This window comes from Danio rerio, chromosome 25, assembly GCF_052040795.2.
Source record: "Danio rerio strain M-AB ecotype USA chromosome 25, GRCz13ab, whole genome shotgun sequence".
NCBI classification, from domain to species: Eukaryota; Metazoa; Chordata; class Actinopteri; order Cypriniformes; family Danionidae; genus Danio; species Danio rerio.
The window spans coordinates 27,748,495-27,769,361 of NC_141045.1; positions in this window are offsets into that span (position 1 = coordinate 27,748,495).

Here is a 20,867-nt window from a genome sequence, read left to right on the forward strand (position 1 = left end):
TGAGCTGTTCTCAGCCAGCAGAGGTCAAAATAAGCAGTAATGCAAACTCAGTCAGAGACATTGATTTTCACTTGCAACTTGCTTTAACATGTTTAACAGTGCATGAAATGTTGTTTTAAAGAAAAAGAAAATGCTTTTTAGTGGCTGGATCTGGTTTTATCACATTCTGAATTGAACGTTGAAAATGAGCTTTCACAGCCAGCAGAGGTCAAAATAAGCAGTAATACAAACTCAGTCAGAGACATTGATTTTCACTTGCAACTTGCTTTAACATGTTTAACAGTGCATGAAATGTTGTTTTAAAGAAAAAGAAAATGCTTTTTAGTGGCTGGATCTGGTTTTATCACATTCTGAATTGAACGTTGAAAATGAGCTTTCACAGCCAGCAGAGGTCAAAATAAGCAGTAATGCAAACTCAGTCACAAACATAGATTTTCACTTGCAACTTGCTTTAACATGTTTAACAGTGCATGAAATGTTGTCTAAAACAAAAAGAATGATGCATTTTAGTGGCTGGATCTGGTTTTATCTCATTCTGAATTGAACGTTGAAAATGAGCTTTACTCAGCCAGCAGAGGTCAAAATAAGCAGTAATGCAAACTCAGTCATAGACATAGATTTTCACTTGCAACTTTCTTAAACATATTTAACAGTGCATGAAATGTTGTCTAAAACAAAAAGAAAATGCTTTTTAGTGGCTGGATCTGGTTTTATCACATTCTGAATTGAACGTTGAAAATGAGCTTTTCAGAGCCAGCAGAGGTCAAAATAAGCAGTAATGCATACTCAGTCATAGACACAGATTTTCACTTGCAACTTTCTTACACATATTTAACAGTGCATAAAATGTTGTCTAAAACAAAAAGAAAATGCTTTTTAGTGGCTGGATCTGGTTTATCACATTCTGAATTGAACGTTGAAAATGAGCTTTTCAGAGCCAGCAGAGGTCAAAATAAGCAGTAATGCAAACTCATAGACATAGATTATCACTTGCAACTTGCTTTAACATGTTTAACAGTGCATGAAATGTTGTCTAAAACAAAAAGAATGATGCATTTTAGTAGCTGGATCTGGTTTTATCACATTCTGCATTGGACGTTGAAAATGATCTTTACTCCGCCAGCAGAGGTCAAAATAAGCAGTAATGCAAACTCAGTCATAGACATAGATTTTCACTTGCAACTTTCTTAAACATGTTTAACAGTGCATGAAATGTTGTCTAAAACAAAAAGAATAATGCATTTTAGTAGCTGGATCTGGTTTTATCACATTCTGAATTGAACGTTGAAAATGAGCTTTTCACAGCCAGCAGAGTTCAAAATAAGCAGTAATGCAAACTCAGTCAGAGACATAGAATTTCACTTGCAACTTGCTTTAACATATTTAACAGTGCATGAAATGTTGTCTAAAACAAAAAGAATGATGCATTTTAGTAGCTGGATCTGGTTTTATCACATTCTGCATTGGACGCTGAAAATGAGCTTTACTCAGCCAGCAGAGGTCAAAATAAGCAGTAATGCAAACTCAGTCAGAGACATAGATTTTCACTTGCAACTTTCTTAAACATATTTAACAGTGCATGAAATGTTGTCTAAAACAAAAAGAAAATGCTTTTTAGTGGCTGGATCTGAATTTATCACATTCTGCATTGGCATTGAAAATGAGCTTTACTCAGCCAGCAGAGGTCAAAATAAGAAGTAATGCAAACCCAGTCAGAGACCGAGATTTTCACTTGCAACTTTCTTAAACATGTTTAACAGTGCATGAAATGTTGTCTAAAACAAAAAGAATGATGCATTTTAGTAGCTGGATCTGGTTTTATTACATTCTGAATTGAACGTTGAAAATGAGCTTTTCAGAGCCAGCAGAGGTCAAAATAAGCAGTAATGCAAACTCAGTCAGAGACATAGATTTTCACTTGCAACTTGCAAACATGTTTAACAGTGCATGAAATGTTGTCTAAAACAAAAAGAATGATGCATTTTAGTGGCTGGATCTGGTTTTATCACATTCTGAATTGAACGTTGAAAATGAGCTTTACTCAGCCAGCAGAGGTCAAAATAAGCAGTAATGCAAACTCAGTCATAGACATAGATTTTCACTTGCAACTTGCTTTAACATGTTTAACAGTGCATGAAATGTTGTCTAAAACAAAAAGAAAATGCTTTTTAGTGGCTGGATCTGGTTTTATCACATTCTGAATTGAACGTTGAAAATGAGCTTTTCACAGCCAGCAGAGGTCAAAATAAGCAGTAATGCAAACTCAGTCAGAGACATAGATTTTCACTTGCAACTTGCATTAACATGTTTAACAGTGCATGAAATGTTGTCTAAAACAAAAAGAAAATGCTTTTTAGTGGCTGGATCTGGTTTTATCACATTCTGAATTGAACGTTGAAAATGAGCTTTTCAGAGCCAGCAGAGGTCAAAATAAGCAGTAATGCAAACTCAGTCATAGACATAGATTTTCACTTGCAACTTGCTTTAACATGTTTAACAGTGCATGAAATGTTGTCTAAAACAAAAAGAATGATGCATTTTAGTAGCTGGATCTGATTTTATCACATTCTGCATTGGACGTTGAAAATGAGCTTTACTCAGCCAGCAGAGGTCAAAATAAGCAGTAATGCAAACTCAGTCAGAGACATAGATTTTCACTTGCAACTTGCTTTAACATGTTTAACAGTGCATGAAATGTTGTCTAAAACAAAAAGAATAATGCATTTTAGTGGCTGGATCTGAATTTATCACATTCTGCACTGGACATTGAAAATGAGCTTTACTCAGCCAGCAGAGCTCAAAATAAGAAGTAATGCAAACTCAGTCAGAGACATAGATTTTCACTTGCAACGTTCTTAAACATATTTAACAGTGCATGAAATGTTGTCTAAAACAAAAAGAAAATGCTTTTTAGTGGCTGGATCTGGTTTCATCACATTCTGAATTGAACGTTGAAAATGAGCTTTCACAGCCAGCAGAGGTCAAAATAAGCAGTAATGCAAACTCAGTCACAAACATAGATTTTCACTTGCAACTTGCTTTAACATGTTTAACAGTGCATGAAATGTTGTCTAAAACAAAAAGAATGATGCATTTTAGTGGCTGGATCTGGTTTTATCTCATTCTGAATTGAACGTTGAAAATGAGCTTTTCTCAGCCAGCAGAGGTCAAAATAAGCAGTAATGCAAACTCAGTCAGAGACATAGATTTTCACTTGCAACTTGCTTTAACATGTTTAACAGTGCATGAAATGTTGTCTAAAACAAAAAGAATGATGCATTTTAGTAGCTGGATCTGGTTTTATTACATTCTGAATTGAACGTTGAAAATGAGCTTTACTCAGCCAGCAGAGGTCAAAATAAGCAGTAATGCAAACTCAGTCATAGACATAGATTTTCACTTGCAACTTGCTTTAACATATTTAACAGTGCATGAAATGTTGTCTAAAACAAAAAGAAAATGCTTTTTAGTGGCTGGATCTGGTTTTATCACATTCTGAATTGAACGTTGAAAATGAGCTTTTCAGAGCCAGCAGAGGTCAAAATAAGCAGTAATGCATACTCAGTCATAGACACAGATTTTCACTTGCAACTTTCTTACACATATTTAACAGTGCATAAAATGTTGTCTAAAACAAAAAGAAAATGCTTTTTAGTGGCTGGATCTGGTTTTATCACATTCTGAATTGAACGTTGAAAATGAGCTTTTCAGAGCCAGCAGAGGTCAAAATAAGCAGTAATGCAAACTCATAGACATAGATTATCACTTGCAACTTGCTTTAACATGTTTAACAGTGCATGAAATGTTGTCTAAAACAAAAAGAATGATGCATTTTAGTAGCTGGATCTGGTTTTATCACATTCTGCATTGGACGTTGAAAATGATCTTTACTCAGCCAGCAGAGGTCAAAATAAGCAGTAATGCAAACTCAGTCATAGACATAGATTTTCACTTGCAACTTGCTTTAACATGTTTAACAGTGCATGAAATGTTGTCTAAAACAAAAAGAATAATGCATTTTAGTGGCTGTATCTGAATTTATCACATTCTGCATTGGACGTTGAAAATGAGCTTTACTCAGCCAGCAGAGGTCAAAATAAGAAGTAATGCAAACTCAGTCAGAGACATAGATTTTCACTTGCAACTTTCTTAAACATATTTAACAGTGCATGAAATGTTGTCTAAAACAAAAAGAAAATGCTTTTTAGTGGCTGGATCTGGTTTTATCACATTCTGAATTGAATGTTGAAAATGAGCTTTTCAGAGCCAGCAGAGGTCAAAATAAGCAGTAATGCAAACTCAGTCATAGACATAGATTTTCACTTGCAACTTGCTTTTACATGTTTAACAGTGCATGAAATGTTGTCTAAAACAAAAAGATTGATGCATTTTAGTAGCTGGATCTGGTTTTATCACATTCTGCATTGGACATTGAAAATGAGCTTTACTCAGCCAGCAGAGGTCAAAATAAGCAGTAATGCAAACTCAGTCAGAGACATAGATTTTCACTTGCAACGTTCTTAAACATATTTAACAGTGCATGAAATGTTGTCTAAAACAAAAAGAAAATGATTTTAGTGGCTGGATCTGGTTTTATCACATTCTGAATTGAACGTTGAAAATGAGCTTTTCAGAGCCAGCAGAGGTCAAAAAAAGCAGTAATGCAAACTAAGTCAGAGACATAGATTTTCACTTGCAACGTTCTTAAACATATTTAACAGTGCATAAAATGTTGTCTAAAACAAAAAGAAAATGTTTTTTAGTGGCTGGATCTGGTTTTATCACATTCTGAATTGAACGTTGAAAATGAGCTTTTCAGAGCCAGCAGAGGTCAAAATAAGCAGTAATGCAAACTCAGTCATAGACATAGATTTTCACTTGCAACTTGCTCTAACGTTTTTAACAGTGCATGAAATGTTGTCTAAAACAAAAAGAATGATGCATTTTAGTAGCTGGATCTGGTTTTATCACATTCTGCATTGGACATTGAAAATGAGCTTTACTCAGCCAGCAGAGGTCAAAATAAGCAGTAATGCAAACTCAGTCATAGACATAGATTTTCACTTGCAACTTGCTTTAACATGTTTAACAGTGCATGAAATGTTGTCTAAAACAAAAAGAAAATGCTTTTTAGTGGCTGGATCTGGTTTTATCACATTCTGAATTGAATGTTGAAAATGAGCTTTCACAGCCAGCAGAGGTCAAAATAAGCAGTAATGCAAACTCAGTCAGAGACATAGATTTTCACTTGCAACTTGCTTTAACATGTTTAACAGTGCATGAAATGTTGTCTAAAACAAAAAGAATGATGCATTTTAGTGGCTGGATCTGGTTTTATCACATTCTGAATTGAACGTTGAAAATGAGCTTTTCTCAGCCAGCAGAGGTCAAAATAAGCAGTAATGCAAACTCAGTCAGAGACATAGATTTTCACTTGCAACTTGCTCTAACATGTTTAACAGTGCATGAATTGTTGTCTAAAACAAAAAGAATGATGCATTTTAGTAGCTGGATCTGGTTTTATCACATTCTGCATTGGACGTTGAAACTGAGCTTTACTCAGCCAGCAGAGGTCAAAACAAGCAGTAATGCAATTTCAGTCAGAGACATAGATTTTCACTTGCAACTTTCTTAAACATATTTAACAGTGCATGAAATGTTGTCTAAAACAAAAAGAAAATACTTTTTAGTGGCTGGATCTGCTTTTATCACATTCTGAATTGAACGTTGAAAATGAGCTTTTCAGAGCCAGCAGAGGTCAAAATAAGCAGTAATGCAAACTCAGTCATAGCCATAGATTTTCACTTGCAACTTGCTTTTACATGTTTAACAGTGCATGAAATGTTGTCTAAAACAAAAAGATTGATGCATTTTAGTAGCTGGATCTGGTTTTATCACATTCTGCATTGGACGTTGAAAATGAGCTTTACTCAGCATGCAGAGGTCAAAATAAGCAGTAATGCAAACTCAATCAGAGACATAGATTTTCACTTGCAACGTTCTTAAACATATTTAACAGTGCATGAAATGTTGTCTAAAACAAAAAGAAAATGCTTTTTAGTGGCTGGATCTGGTTTTATCACATTCTGAATTGAACGTTGAAAATGAGCTGTTCTCAGCCAGCAGAGGTCAAAATAAGCAGTAATGCAAACTCAGTCAGAGACATTGATTTTCACTTGCAACTTGCTTTAACATGTTTAACAGTGCATGAAATGTTGTCTAAAACAAAAAGAAAATGCTTTTTAGTGGCTGGATCTGGTTTTATCACATTCTGAATTGCACGTTGAAAATGAGCTTTCACAGCCAGCAGAGGTCAAAATAAGCAGTAATGCAAACTCAGTCAGAGACATAGATTTTCACTTGCAACTTGCTTTAACATGTTTAACAGTGCATGAATTGTTGTCTGAAACAAAAAGCATGATGCATTTTTGTGGCTGGATCTGGTTTTATCACATTCTGAATTGAACGTTGAAAATGAGCTGTTCTCAGCCAGCAGAGGTCAAAATAAGCAGTAATGCAAACTCAGTCATAGACATAGATTTTCACTTGCAACTTTCTTAAACATATTTAACAGTGCCTGAAATGTTGTCTAAAACAAAAAGAAAATGCTTTTTAGTGGCTGGATCTGGTTTTATCACATTCTGAATTGAACGTTGAAAATTAGCTTTTCAGAGCCAGCAGCGGTCAAAATAAGCAGTAATGCAAACTCAGTCAGAGACAGATTTTCACTTGCAACTTTCTTAAACATATTTAACAATGCATAAAATGTTGTCTAAAACAAAAAGAAAATGCTTTTTAGTGGCTGGATCTGGTTTTATCACATTCTGAATTGAACGTTGAAAATGAGCTTTTCAGAGCCAGCAGAGGTCAAAATAAGCAGTAATGCAAACTCAGTCATAGACATAGATTTTCACTTGCAACTTGCTTTAACATGTTTAATAGTGCATGAAATGTTGTCTAAAACAAAAAGAATGATGCATTTTAGTAGCTGGATCTGGTTTTATCACATTCTGCATTGGACATTGAAAATGAGCTTTACTCAGCCAGCAGAGGTCAAAATAAGCAGTAATGCAAACTCAGTCATAGACATAGATTTTCACTTGCAACTTTCTTAAACATATTTAACAGTGCATGAAATGTTGTCTAAAACAAAAAGAAAATGCTTTTTAGTGGCTGGATCTGGTTTTATCACATTCTGAATTGAACGTTGAAAATGAGCTTTTCAGAGCCAGCAGCGGTCAAAATAAGCAGTAATGCAAACTCAGTCAGAGACAGATTTTCACTTGCAACTTTCTTAAACATATTTAACAATGCATAAAATGTTGTCTAAAACAAAAAGAAAATGCTTTTTAGTGGCTGGATCTGGTTTTATCACATTCTGAATTGAACGTTGAAAATGAGCTTTTCAGAGCCAGCAGAGGTCAAAATAAGCAGTAATGCAAACTCAGTCATAGACATAGATTTTTACTTGCAACTTGCTTTAACATGTTTAATAGTGCATGAAATGTTGTCTAAAACAAAAAGAATGATGCATTTTAGTAGCTGGATCTGGTTTTATCACATTCTGCATTGGACATTGAAAATGAGCTTTACTCAGCCAGCAGAGGTCAAAATAAGCAGTAATGCAAACTCAGTCATAGACATAGATTTTCACTTGCAACTTGCTTTAACATGTTTAACAGTGCATGAAATGTTGTCTAAAACAAAAAGAATGATGCATTTTAGTAGCTGTATCTGGTTTTATCACATTCTGAATTGAACGTTGAAAATGAGCTTTTCAGAGCCAGCAGCGGTCAAAATAAGCAGTAATGCAAACTCAGTCAGAGACATAGATTTTCACTTGCAACTTGCTTTAACATGTTTAACAGTGCATGAATTGTTGTCTGAAACAAAAAGCATGATGCATTTTTGTGGCTGGATCTGGTTTTATCACATTCTGAATTGAACGTTGAAAATGAGCTGTTCTCAGCCAGCAGAGGTCAAAATAAGCAGTAATGCAAACTCAGTCATAGACATAGATTTTCACTTGCAACTTTCTTAAACATATTTAACAATGCATAAAATGTTGTCTAAAACAAAAAGAAAATGCTTTTTAGTGGCTGGATCTGGTTTTATCACATTCTGAATTGAACGTTGAAAATGAGCTTTTCAGAGCCAGCAGAGGTCAAAAAAAGCAGTAATGCAAACTAAGTCAGAGACATAGATTTTCACTTGCAACGTTCTTAAACATATTTAACAGTGCATGAAATGTTGTCTAAAACAAAAAGAAAATGATTTTTAGTGGCTGGATCTGGTTTTATCACATTCTGAATTGAACGTTGAAAATGAGCTTTTCAGAGCCAGCAGAGGTCAAAAAAAGCAGTAATGCAAACTAAGTCAGAGACAGATTTTCACTTGCAACTTTCTTAAACATATTTAACAGTGCATAAAATGTTGTCTAAAACAAAAAGAAAATGTTTTTTAGTGGCTGGATCTGGTTTTATCACATTCTGAATTGAACGTTGAAAATGAGCTTTTCAGAGCCAGCAGAGGTCAAAATAAGCAGTAATGCAAACTCAGTCATAGACATAGATTTTCACTTGCAACTTGCTTTAACGTTTTTAACAGTGCATGAAATGTTGTCTAAAACAAAAAGAATGATGCATTTTAGTAGCTGGATCTGGTTTTATCACATTCTGCATTGGACATTGAAAATGAGCTTTACTCAGCCAGCAGAGGTCAAAATAAGCAGTAATGCAAACTCAGTCATAGACATAGATTTTCACTTGCAACTTGCTTTAACATGTTTAACAGTGCATGAAATGTTGTCTAAAACAAAAAGAAAATGCTTTTTAGTGGCTGGATCTGGTTTTATCACATTCTGAATTGAATGTTGAAAATGAGCTTTCACAGCCAGCAGAGGTCAAAATAAGCAGTAATGCAAACTCAGTCAGAGACATAGATTTTCACTTGCAACTTGCTTTAACATGTTTAACAGTGCATGAAATGTTGTCTAAAACAAAAAGAATGATGCATTTTAGTGGCTGGATCTGGTTTTATCACATTCTGAATTGAACGTTGAAAATGAGCTTTTCTCAGCCAGCAGAGGTCAAAATAAGCAGTAATGCAAACTCAGTCAGAGACATAGATTTTCACTTGCAACTTGCTCTAACATGTTTAACAGTGCATGAATTGTTGTCTAAAACAAAAAGAATGATGCATTTTAGTAGCTGGATCTGGTTTTATCACATTCTGCATTGGACGTTGAAACTGAGCTTTACTCAGCCAGCAGAGGTCAAAACAAGCAGTAATGCAATTTCAGTCAGAGACATAGATTTTCACTTGCAACTTTCTTAAACATATTTAACAGTGCATGAAATGTTGTCTAAAACAAAAAGAAAATACTTTTTAGTGGCTGGATCTGCTTTTATCACATTCTGAATTGAACGTTGAAAATGAGCTTTTCAGAGCCAGCAGAGGTCAAAATAAGCAGTAATGCAAACTCAGTCATAGCCATAGATTTTCACTTGCAACTTGCTTTTACATGTTTAACAGTGCATGAAATGTTGTCTAAAACAAAAAGATTGATGCATTTTAGTAGCTGGATCTGGTTTTATCACATTCTGCATTGGACGTTGAAAATGAGCTTTACTCAGCATGCAGAGGTCAAAATAAGCAGTAATGCAAACTCAATCAGAGACATAGATTTTCACTTGCAACGTTCTTAAACATATTTAACAGTGCATGAAATGTTGTCTAAAACAAAAAGAAAATGCTTTTTAGTGGCTGGATCTGGTTTTATCACATTCTGAATTGAACGTTGAAAATGAGCTGTTCTCAGCCAGCAGAGGTCAAAATAAGCAGTAATGCAAACTCAGTCAGAAACATTGATTTTCACTTGCAACTTGCTTTAACATGTTTAACAGTGCATGAAATGTTGTCTAAAACAAAAAGAAAATGCTTTTTAGTGGCTGGATCTGGTTTTATCACATTCTGAATTGCACGTTGAAAATGAGCTTTCACAGCCAGCAGAGGTCAAAATAAGCAGTAATGCAAACTCAGTCATAGCCATAGATTTTCACTTGCAACTTGCTTTTACATGTTTAACAGTGCATGAAATGTTGTCTAAAACAAAAAGATTGATGCATTTTAGTAGCTGGATCTGGTTTTATCACATTCTGCATTGGACGTTGAAAATGAGCTTTACTCAGCATGCAGAGGTCAAAATAAGCAGTAATGCAAACTCAATCAGAGACATAGATTTTCACTTGCAACGTTCTTAAACATATTTAACAGTGCATGAAATGTTGTCTAAAACAAAAAGAAAATGCTTTTTAGTGGCTGGATCTGGTTTTATCACATTCTGAATTGAACGTTGAAAATGAGCTGTTCTCAGCCAGCAGAGGTCAAAATAAGCAGTAATGCAAACTCAGTCAGAGACATTGATTTTCACTTGCAACTTGCTTTAACATGTTTAACAGTGCATGAAATGTTGTCTAAAACAAAAAGAAAATGCTTTTTAGTGGCTGGATCTGGTTTTATCACATTCTGAATTGCACGTTGAAAATGAGCTTTCACAGCCAGCAGAGGTCAAAATAAGCAGTAATGCAAACTCCGTCAGAGACATAGATTTTCACTTGCAACTTGCTTTAACATGTTTAACAGTGCATGAATTGTTGTCTGAAACAAAAAGCATGATGCATTTTTGTGGCTGGATCTGGTTTTATCACATTCTGAATTGAACGTTGAAAATGAGCTGTTCTCAGCCAGCAGAGGTCAAAATAAGCAGTAATGCAAACTCAGTCATAGACATAGATTTTCACTTGCAACTTTCTTAAACATATTTAACAGTGCCTGAAATGTTGTCTAAAACAAAAAGAAAATGCTTTTTAGTGGCTGGATCTGGTTTTATCACATTCTGAATTGAACGTTGAAAATTAGCTTTTCAGAGCCAGCAGCGGTCAAAATAAGCAGTAATGCAAACTCAGTCAGAGACAGATTTTCACTTGCAACTTTCTTAAACATATTTAACAATGCATAAAATGTTGTCTAAAACAAAAAGAAAATGCTTTTTAGTGGCTGGATCTGGTTTTATCACATTCTGAATTGAACGTTGAAAATGAGCTTTTCAGAGCCAGCAGAGGTCAAAATAAGCAGTAATGCAAACTCAGTCATAGACATAGATTTTCACTTGCAACTTGCTTTAACATGTTTAATAGTGCATAAAATGTTGTCTAAAACAAAAAGAATGATGCATTTTAGTAGCTGGATCTGGTTTTATCACATTCTGCATTGGACATTGAAAATGAGCTTTACTCAGCCAGCAGAGGTCAAAATAAGCAGTAATGCAAACTCAGTCATAGACATAGATTTTCACTTGCAACTTTCTTAAACATATTTAACAGTGCATGAAATGTTGTCTAAAACAAAAAGAAAATGCTTTTTAGTGGCTGGATCTGGTTTTATCACATTCTGAATTGAACGTTGAAAATGAGCTTTTCAGAGCCAGCAGAGGTCAAAATAAGCAGTAATGCATACTCAGTCATAGACACAGATTTTCACTTGCAACTTTCTTACACATATTTAACAGTGCATAAAATGTTGTCTAAAACAAAAAGAAAATGCTTTTTAGTGGCTGGATCTGGTTTATCACATTCTGAATTGAACGTTGAAAATGAGCTTTTCAGAGCCAGCAGAGGTCAAAATAAGCAGTAATGCAAACTCATAGACATAGATTATCACTTGCAACTTGCTTTAACATGTTTAACAGTGCATGAAATGTTGTCTAAAACAAAAAGAATGATGCATTTTAGTAGCTGGATCTGGTTTTATCACATTCTGCATTGGACGTTGAAAATGATCTTTACTCCGCCAGCAGAGGTCAAAATAAGCAGTAATGCAAACTCAGTCATAGACATAGATTTTCACTTGCAACTTTCTTAAACATGTTTAACAGTGCATGAAATGTTGTCTAAAACAAAAAGAATAATGCATTTTAGTAGCTGGATCTGGTTTTATCACATTCTGAATTGAACGTTGAAAATGAGCTTTTCACAGCCAGCAGAGTTCAAAATAAGCAGTAATGCAAACTCAGTCAGAGACATAGAATTTCACTTGCAACTTGCTTTAACATATTTAACAGTGCATGAAATGTTGTCTAAAACAAAAAGAATGATGCATTTTAGTAGCTGGATCTGGTTTTATCACATTCTGCATTGGACGCTGAAAATGAGCTTTACTCAGCCAGCAGAGGTCAAAATAAGCAGTAATGCAAACTCAGTCAGAGACATAGATTTTCACTTGCAACTTTCTTAAACATATTTAACAGTGCATGAAATGTTGTCTAAAACAAAAAGAAAATGCTTTTTAGTGGCTGGATCTGAATTTATCACATTCTGCATTGGCATTGAAAATGAGCTTTACTCAGCCAGCAGAGGTCAAAATAAGAAGTAATGCAAACCCAGTCAGAGACCGAGATTTTCACTTGCAACTTTCTTAAACATGTTTAACAGTGCATGAAATGTTGTCTAAAACAAAAAGAATGATGCATTTTAGTAGCTGGATCTGGTTTTATTACATTCTGAATTGAACGTTGAAAATGAGCTTTTCAGAGCCAGCAGAGGTCAAAATAAGCAGTAATGCAAACTCAGTCAGAGACATAGATTTTCACTTGCAACTTGCAAACATGTTTAACAGTGCATGAAATGTTGTCTAAAACAAAAAGAATGATGCATTTTAGTGGCTGGATCTGGTTTTATCACATTCTGAATTGAACGTTGAAAATGAGCTTTACTCAGCCAGCAGAGGTCAAAATAAGCAGTAATGCAAACTCAGTCATAGACATAGATTTTCACTTGCAACTTGCTTTAACATGTTTAACAGTGCATGAAATGTTGTCTAAAACAAAAAGAAAATGCTTTTTAGTGGCTGGATCTGGTTTTATCACATTCTGAATTGAACGTTGAAAATGAGCTTTTCACAGCCAGCAGAGGTCAAAATAAGCAGTAATGCAAACTCAGTCAGAGACATAGATTTTCACTTGCAACTTGCATTAACATGTTTAACAGTGCATGAAATGTTGTCTAAAACAAAAAGAAAATGCTTTTTAGTGGCTGGATCTGGTTTTATCACATTCTGAATTGAACGTTGAAAATGAGCTTTTCAGAGCCAGCAGAGGTCAAAATAAGCAGTAATGCAAACTCAGTCATAGACATAGATTTTCACTTGCAACTTGCTTTAACATGTTTAACAGTGCATGAAATGTTGTCTAAAACAAAAAGAATGATGCATTTTAGTAGCTGGATCTGATTTTATCACATTCTGCATTGGACGTTGAAAATGAGCTTTACTCAGCCAGCAGAGGTCAAAATAAGCAGTAATGCAAACTCAGTCAGAGACATAGATTTTCACTTGCAACTTGCTTTAACATGTTTAACAGTGCATGAAATGTTGTCTAAAACAAAAAGAATAATGCATTTTAGTGGCTGGATCTGAATTTATCACATTCTGCACTGGACATTGAAAATGAGCTTTACTCAGCCAGCAGAGCTCAAAATAAGAAGTAATGCAAACTCAGTCAGAGACATAGATTTTCACTTGCAACGTTCTTAAACATATTTAACAGTGCATGAAATGTTGTCTAAAACAAAAAGAAAATGCTTTTTAGTGGCTGGATCTGGTTTCATCACATTCTGAATTGAACGTTGAAAATGAGCTTTCACAGCCAGCAGAGGTCAAAATAAGCAGTAATGCAAACTCAGTCACAAACATAGATTTTCACTTGCAACTTGCTTTAACATGTTTAACAGTGCATGAAATGTTGTCTAAAACAAAAAGAATGATGCATTTTAGTGGCTGGATCTGGTTTTATCTCATTCTGAATTGAACGTTGAAAATGAGCTTTTCTCAGCCAGCAGAGGTCAAAATAAGCAGTAATGCAAACTCAGTCAGAGACATAGATTTTCACTTGCAACTTGCTTTAACATGTTTAACAGTGCATGAAATGTTGTCTAAAACAAAAAGAATGATGCATTTTAGTAGCTGGATCTGGTTTTATTACATTCTGAATTGAACGTTGAAAATGAGCTTTACTCAGCCAGCAGAGGTCAAAATAAGCAGTAATGCAAACTCAGTCATAGACATAGATTTTCACTTGCAACTTGCTTTAACATATTTAACAGTGCATGAAATGTTGTCTAAAACAAAAAGAAAATGCTTTTTAGTGGCTGGATCTGGTTTTATCACATTCTGAATTGAACGTTGAAAATGAGCTTTTCAGAGCCAGCAGAGGTCAAAATAAGCAGTAATGCATACTCAGTCATAGACACAGATTTTCACTTGCAACTTTCTTACACATATTTAACAGTGCATAAAATGTTGTCTAAAACAAAAAGAAAATGCTTTTTAGTGGCTGGATCTGGTTTTATCACATTCTGAATTGAACGTTGAAAATGAGCTTTTCAGAGCCAGCAGAGGTCAAAATAAGCAGTAATGCAAACTCATAGACATAGATTATCACTTGCAACTTGCTTTAACATGTTTAACAGTGCATGAAATGTTGTCTAAAACAAAAAGAATGATGCATTTTAGTAGCTGGATCTGGTTTTATCACATTCTGCATTGGACGTTGAAAATGATCTTTACTCAGCCAGCAGAGGTCAAAATAAGCAGTAATGCAAACTCAGTCATAGACATAGATTTTCACTTGCAACTTGCTTTAACATGTTTAACAGTGCATGAAATGTTGTCTAAAACAAAAAGAATAATGCATTTTAGTGGCTGTATCTGAATTTATCACATTCTGCATTGGACGTTGAAAAAGAGCTTTACTCAGCCAGCAGAGGTCAAAATAAGAAGTAATGCAAACTCAGTCAGAGACATAGATTTTCACTTGCAACTTTCTTAAACATATTTAACAGTGCATGAAATGTTGTCTAAAACAAAAAGAAAATGCTTTTTAGTGGCTGGATCTGGTTTTATCACATTCTGAATTGAATGTTGAAAATGAGCTTTTCAGAGCCAGCAGAGGTCAAAATAAGCAGTAATGCAAACTCAGTCATAGACATAGATTTTCACTTGCAACTTGCTTTTACATGTTTAACAGTGCATGAAATGTTGTCTAAAACAAAAAGATTGATGCATTTTAGTAGCTGGTTCTGGTTTCATCACATTCTGCATTGGACGTTGAAAATGAGCTTTACTCAGCCAGCAGAGGTCAAAATAAGCAGTAATGCAAACTCAGTCAGAGACATAGATTTTCACTTGCAACGTTCTTAAACATATTTAACAGTGCATGAAATGTTGTCTAAAACAAAAAGAAAATGATTTTAGTGGCTGGATCTGGTTTTATCACATTCTGAATTGAACGTTGAAAATGAGCTTTTCAGAGCCAGCAGAGGTCAAAAAAAGCAGTAATGCAAACTAAGTCAGAGACATAGATTTTCACTTGCAACGTTCTTAAACATATTTAACAGTGCATGAAATGTTGTCTAAAACAAAAAGAAAATGATTTTTAGTGGCTGGATCTGGTTTTATCACATTCTGAATTGAACGTTGAAAATGAGCTTTTCAGAGCCAGCAGAGGTCAAAAAAAGCAGTAATGCAAACTAAGTCAGAGACAGATTTTCACTTGCAACTTTCTTAAACATATTTAACAGTGCATAAAATGTTGTCTAAAACAAAAAGAAAATGTTTTTTAGTGGCTGGATCTGGTTTTATCACATTCTGAATTGAACGTTGAAAATGAGCTTTTCAGAGCCAGCAGAGGTCAAAATAAGCAGTAATGCAAACTCAGTCATAGACATAGATTTTCACTTGCAACTTGCTTTAACGTTTTTAACAGTGCATGAAATGTTGTCTAAAACAAAAAGAATGATGCATTTTAGTAGCTGGATCTGGTTTTATCACATTCTGCATTGGACATTGAAAATGAGCTTTACTCAGCCAGCAGAGGTCAAAATAAGCAGTAATGCAAACTCAGTCATAGACATAGATTTTCACTTGCAACTTGCTTTAACATGTTTAACAGTGCATGAAATGTTGTCTAAAACAAAAAGAAAATGCTTTTTAGTGGCTGGATCTGGTTTTATCACATTCTGAATTGAATGTTGAAAATGAGCTTTCACAGCCAGCAGAGGTCAAAATAAGCAGTAATGCAAACTCAGTCAGAGACATAGATTTTCACTTGCAACTTGCTTTAACATGTTTAACAGTGCATGAAATGTTGTCTAAAACAAAAAGAATGATGCATTTTAGTGGCTGGATCTGGTTTTATCACATTCTGAATTGAACGTTGAAAATGAGCTTTTCTCAGCCAGCAGAGGTCAAAATAAGCAGTAATGCAAACTCAGTCAGAGACATAGATTTTCACTTGCAACTTGCTCTAACATGTTTAACAGTGCATGAATTGTTGTCTAAAACAAAAAGAATGATGCATTTTAGTAGCTGGATCTGGTTTTATCACATTCTGCATTGGACGTTGAAACTGAGCTTTACTCAGCCAGCAGAGGTCAAAACAAGCAGTAATGCAATTTCAGTCAGAGACATAGATTTTCACTTGCAACTTTCTTAAACATATTTAACAGTGCATGAAATGTTGTCTAAAACAAAAAGAAAATACTTTTTAGTGGCTGGATCTGCTTTTATCACATTCTGAATTGAACGTTGAAAATGAGCTTTTCAGAGCCAGCAGAGGTCAAAATAAGCAGTAATGCAAACTCAGTCATAGCCATAGATTTTCACTTGCAACTTGCTTTTACATGTTTAACAGTGCATGAAATGTTGTCTAAAACAAAAAGATTGATGCATTTTAGTAGCTGGATCTGGTTTTATCACATTCTGCATTGGACGTTGAAAATGAGCTTTACTCAGCATGCAGAGGTCAAAATAAGCAGTAATGCAAACTCAATCAGAGACATAGATTTTCACTTGCAACGTTCTTAAACATATTTAACAGTGCATGAAATGTTGTCTAAAACAAAAAGAAAATGCTTTTTAGTGGCTGGATCTGGTTTTATCACATTCTGAATTGAACGTTGAAAATGAGCTGTTCTCAGCCAGCAGAGGTCAAAATAAGCAGTAATGCAAACTCAGTCAGAGACATTGATTTTCACTTGCAACTTGCTTTAACATGTTTAACAGTGCATGAAATGTTGTCTAAAACAAAAAGAAAATGCTTTTTAGTGGCTGGATCTGGTTTTATCACATTCTGAATTGCACGTTGAAAATGAGCTTTCACAGCCAGCAGAGGTCAAAATAAGCAGTAATGCAAACTCAGTCAGAGACATAGATTTTCACTTGCAACTTGCTTTAACATGTTTAACAGTGCATGAATTGTTGTCTGAAACAAAAAGCATGATGCATTTTTGTGGCTGGATCTGGTTTTATCACATTCTGAATTGAACGTTGAAAATGAGCTGTTCTCAGCCAGCAGAGGTCAAAATAAGCAGTAATGCAAACTCAGTCATAGACATAGATTTTCACTTGCAACTTTCTTAAACATATTTAACAGTGCCTGAAATGTTGTCTAAAACAAAAAGAAAATGCTTTTTAGTGGCTGGATCTGGTTTTATCACATTCTGAATTGAACGTTGAAAATTAGCTTTTCAGAGCCAGCAGCGGTCAAAATAAGCAGTAATGCAAACTCAGTCAGAGACAGATTTTCACTTGCAACTTTCTTAAACATATTTAACAATGCATAAAATGTTGTCTAAAACAAAAAGAAAATGCTTTTTAGTGGCTGGATCTGGTTTTATCACATTCTGAATTGAACGTTGAAAATGAGCTTTTCAGAGCCAGCAGAGGTCAAAATAAGCAGTAATGCAAACTCAGTCATAGACATAGATTTTCACTTGCAACTTGCTTTAACATGTTTAATAGTGCATGAAATGTTGTCTAAAACAAAAAGAATGATGCATTTTAGTAGCTGGATCTGGTTTTATCACATTCTGCATTGGACATTGAAAATGAGCTTTACTCAGCCAGCAGAGGTCAAAATAAGCAGTAATGCAAACTCAGTCATAGACATAGATTTTCACTTGCAACTTTCTTAAACATATTTAACAGTGCATGAAATGTTGTCTAAAACAAAAAGAAAATGCTTTTTAGTGGCTGGATCTGGTTTTATCACATTCTGAATTGAACGTTGAAAATGAGCTTTTCAGAGCCAGCAGCGGTCAAAATAAGCAGTAATGCAAACTCAGTCAGAGACAGATTTTCACTTGCAACTTTCTTAAACATATTTAACAATGCATAAAATGTTGTCTAAAACAAAAAGAAAATGCTTTTTAGTGGCTGGATCTGGTTTTATCACATTCTGAATTGAACGTTGAAAATGAGCTTTTCAGAGCCAGCAGAGGTCAAAATAAGCAGTAATGCAAACTCAGTCATAGACATAGATTTTTACTTGCAACTTGCTTTAACATGTTTAATAGTGCATGAAATGTTGTCTAAAACAAAAAGAATGATGCATTTTAGTAGCTGGATCTGGTTTTATCACATTCTGCATTGGACATTGAAAATGAGCTTTACTCAGCCAGCAGAGGTCAAAATAAGCAGTAATGCAAACTCAGTCATAGACATAGATTTTCACTTGCAACTTGCTTTAACATGTTTAACAGTGCATGAAATGTTGTCTAAAACAAAAAGAATGATGCATTTTAGTAGCTGTATCTGGTTTTATCACATTCTGAATTGAACGTTGAAAATGAGCTTTTCAGAGCCAGCAGCGGTCAAAATAAGCAGTAATGCAAACTCAGTCAGAGACATAGATTTTCACTTGCAACTTGCTTTAACATGTTTAACAGTGCATGAATTGTTGTCTGAAACAAAAAGCATGATGCATTTTTGTGGCTGGATCTGGTTTTATCACATTCTGAATTGAACGTTGAAAATGAGCTGTTCTCAGCCAGCAGAGGTCAAAATAAGCAGTAATGCAAACTCAGTCATAGACATAGATTTTCACTTGCAACTTTCTTAAACATATTTAACAATGCATAAAATGTTGTCTAAAACAAAAAGAAAATGCTTTTTAGTGGCTGGATCTGGTTTTATCACATTCTGAATTGAACGTTGAAAATGAGCTTTTCAGAGCCAGCAGAGGTCAAAAAAAGCAGTAATGCAAACTAAGTCAGAGACATAGATTTTCACTTGCAACGTTCTTAAACATATTTAACAGTGCATGAAATGTTGTCTAAAACAAAAAGAAAATGATTTTTAGTGGCTGGATCTGGTTTTATCACATTCTGAATTGAACGTTGAAAATGAGCTTTTCAGAGCCAGCAGAGGTCAAAAAAAGCAGTAATGCAAACTAAGTCAGAGACAGATTTTCACTTGCAACTTTCTTAAACATATTTAACAGTGCATAAAATGTTGTCTAAAACAAAAAGAAAATGTTTTTTAGTGGCTGGATCTGGTTTTATCACATTCTGAATTGAACGTTGAAAATGAGCTTTTCAGAGCCAGCAGAGGTCAAAATAAGCAGTAATGCAAACTCAGTCATAGACATAGATTTTCACTTGCAACTTGCTTTAACGTTTTTAACAGTGCATGAAATGTTGTCTAAAACAAAAAGAATGATGCATTTTAGTAGCTGGATCTGGTTTTATCACATTCTGCATTGGACATTGAAAATGAGCTTTACTCAGCCAGCAGAGGTCAAAATAAGCAGTAATGCAAACTCAGTCATAGACATAGATTTTCACTTGCAACTTGCTTTAACATGTTTAACAGTGCATGAAATGTTGTCTAAAACAAAAAGAAAATGCTTTTTAGTGGCTGGATCTGGTTTTATCACATTCTGAATTGAATGTTGAAAATGAGCTTTCACAGCCAGCAGAGGTCAAAATAAGCAGTAATGCAAACTCAGTCAGAGACATAGATTTTCACTTGCAACTTGCTTTAACATGTTTAACAGTGCATGAAATGTTGTCTAAAACAAAAAGAATGATGCATTTTAGTGGCTGGATCTGGTTTTATCACATTCTGAATTGAACGTTGAAAATGAGCTTTTCTCAGCCAGCAGAGGTCAAAATAAGCAGTAATGCAAACTCAGTCAGAGACATAGATTTTCACTTGCAACTTGCTCTAACATGTTTAACAGTGCATGAATTGTTGTCTAAAACAAAAAGAATGATGCATTTTAGTAGCTGGATCTGGTTTTATCACATTCTGCATTGGACGTTGAAACTGAGCTTTACTCAGCCAGCAGAGGTCAAAACAAGCAGTAATGCAATTTCAGTCAGAGACATAGATTTTCACTTGCAACTTTCTTAAACATATTTAACAGTGCATGAAATGTTGTCTAAAACAAAAAGAAAATACTTTTTAGTGGCTGGATCTGCTTTTATCACATTCTGAATTGAACGTTGAAAATGAGCTTTTCAGAGCCAGCAGAGGTCAAAATAAGCAGTAATGCAAACTCAGTCATAGCCATAGATTTTCACTTGCAACTTGCTTTTACATGTTTAACAGTGCATGAAATGTTGTCTAAAACAAAAAGATTGATGCATTTTAGTAGCTGGATCTGGTTTTATCACATTCTGCATTGGACGTTGAAAATGAGCTTTACTCAGCATGCAGAGGTCAAAATAAGCAGTAATGCAAACTCAATCAGAGACATAGATTTTCACTTGCAACGTTCTTAAACATATTTAACAGTGCATGAAATGTTGTCTAAAACAAAAAGAAAATGCTTTTTAGTGGCTGGATCTGGTTTTATCACATTCTGAATTGAACGTTGAAAATGAGCTGTTCTCAGCCAGCAGAGGTCAAAATAAGCAGTAATGCAAACTCAGTCAGAGACATTGATTTTCACTTGCAACTTGCTTTAACATGTTTAACAGTGCATGAAATGTTGTCTAAAACAAAAAGAAAATGCTTTTTAGTGGCTG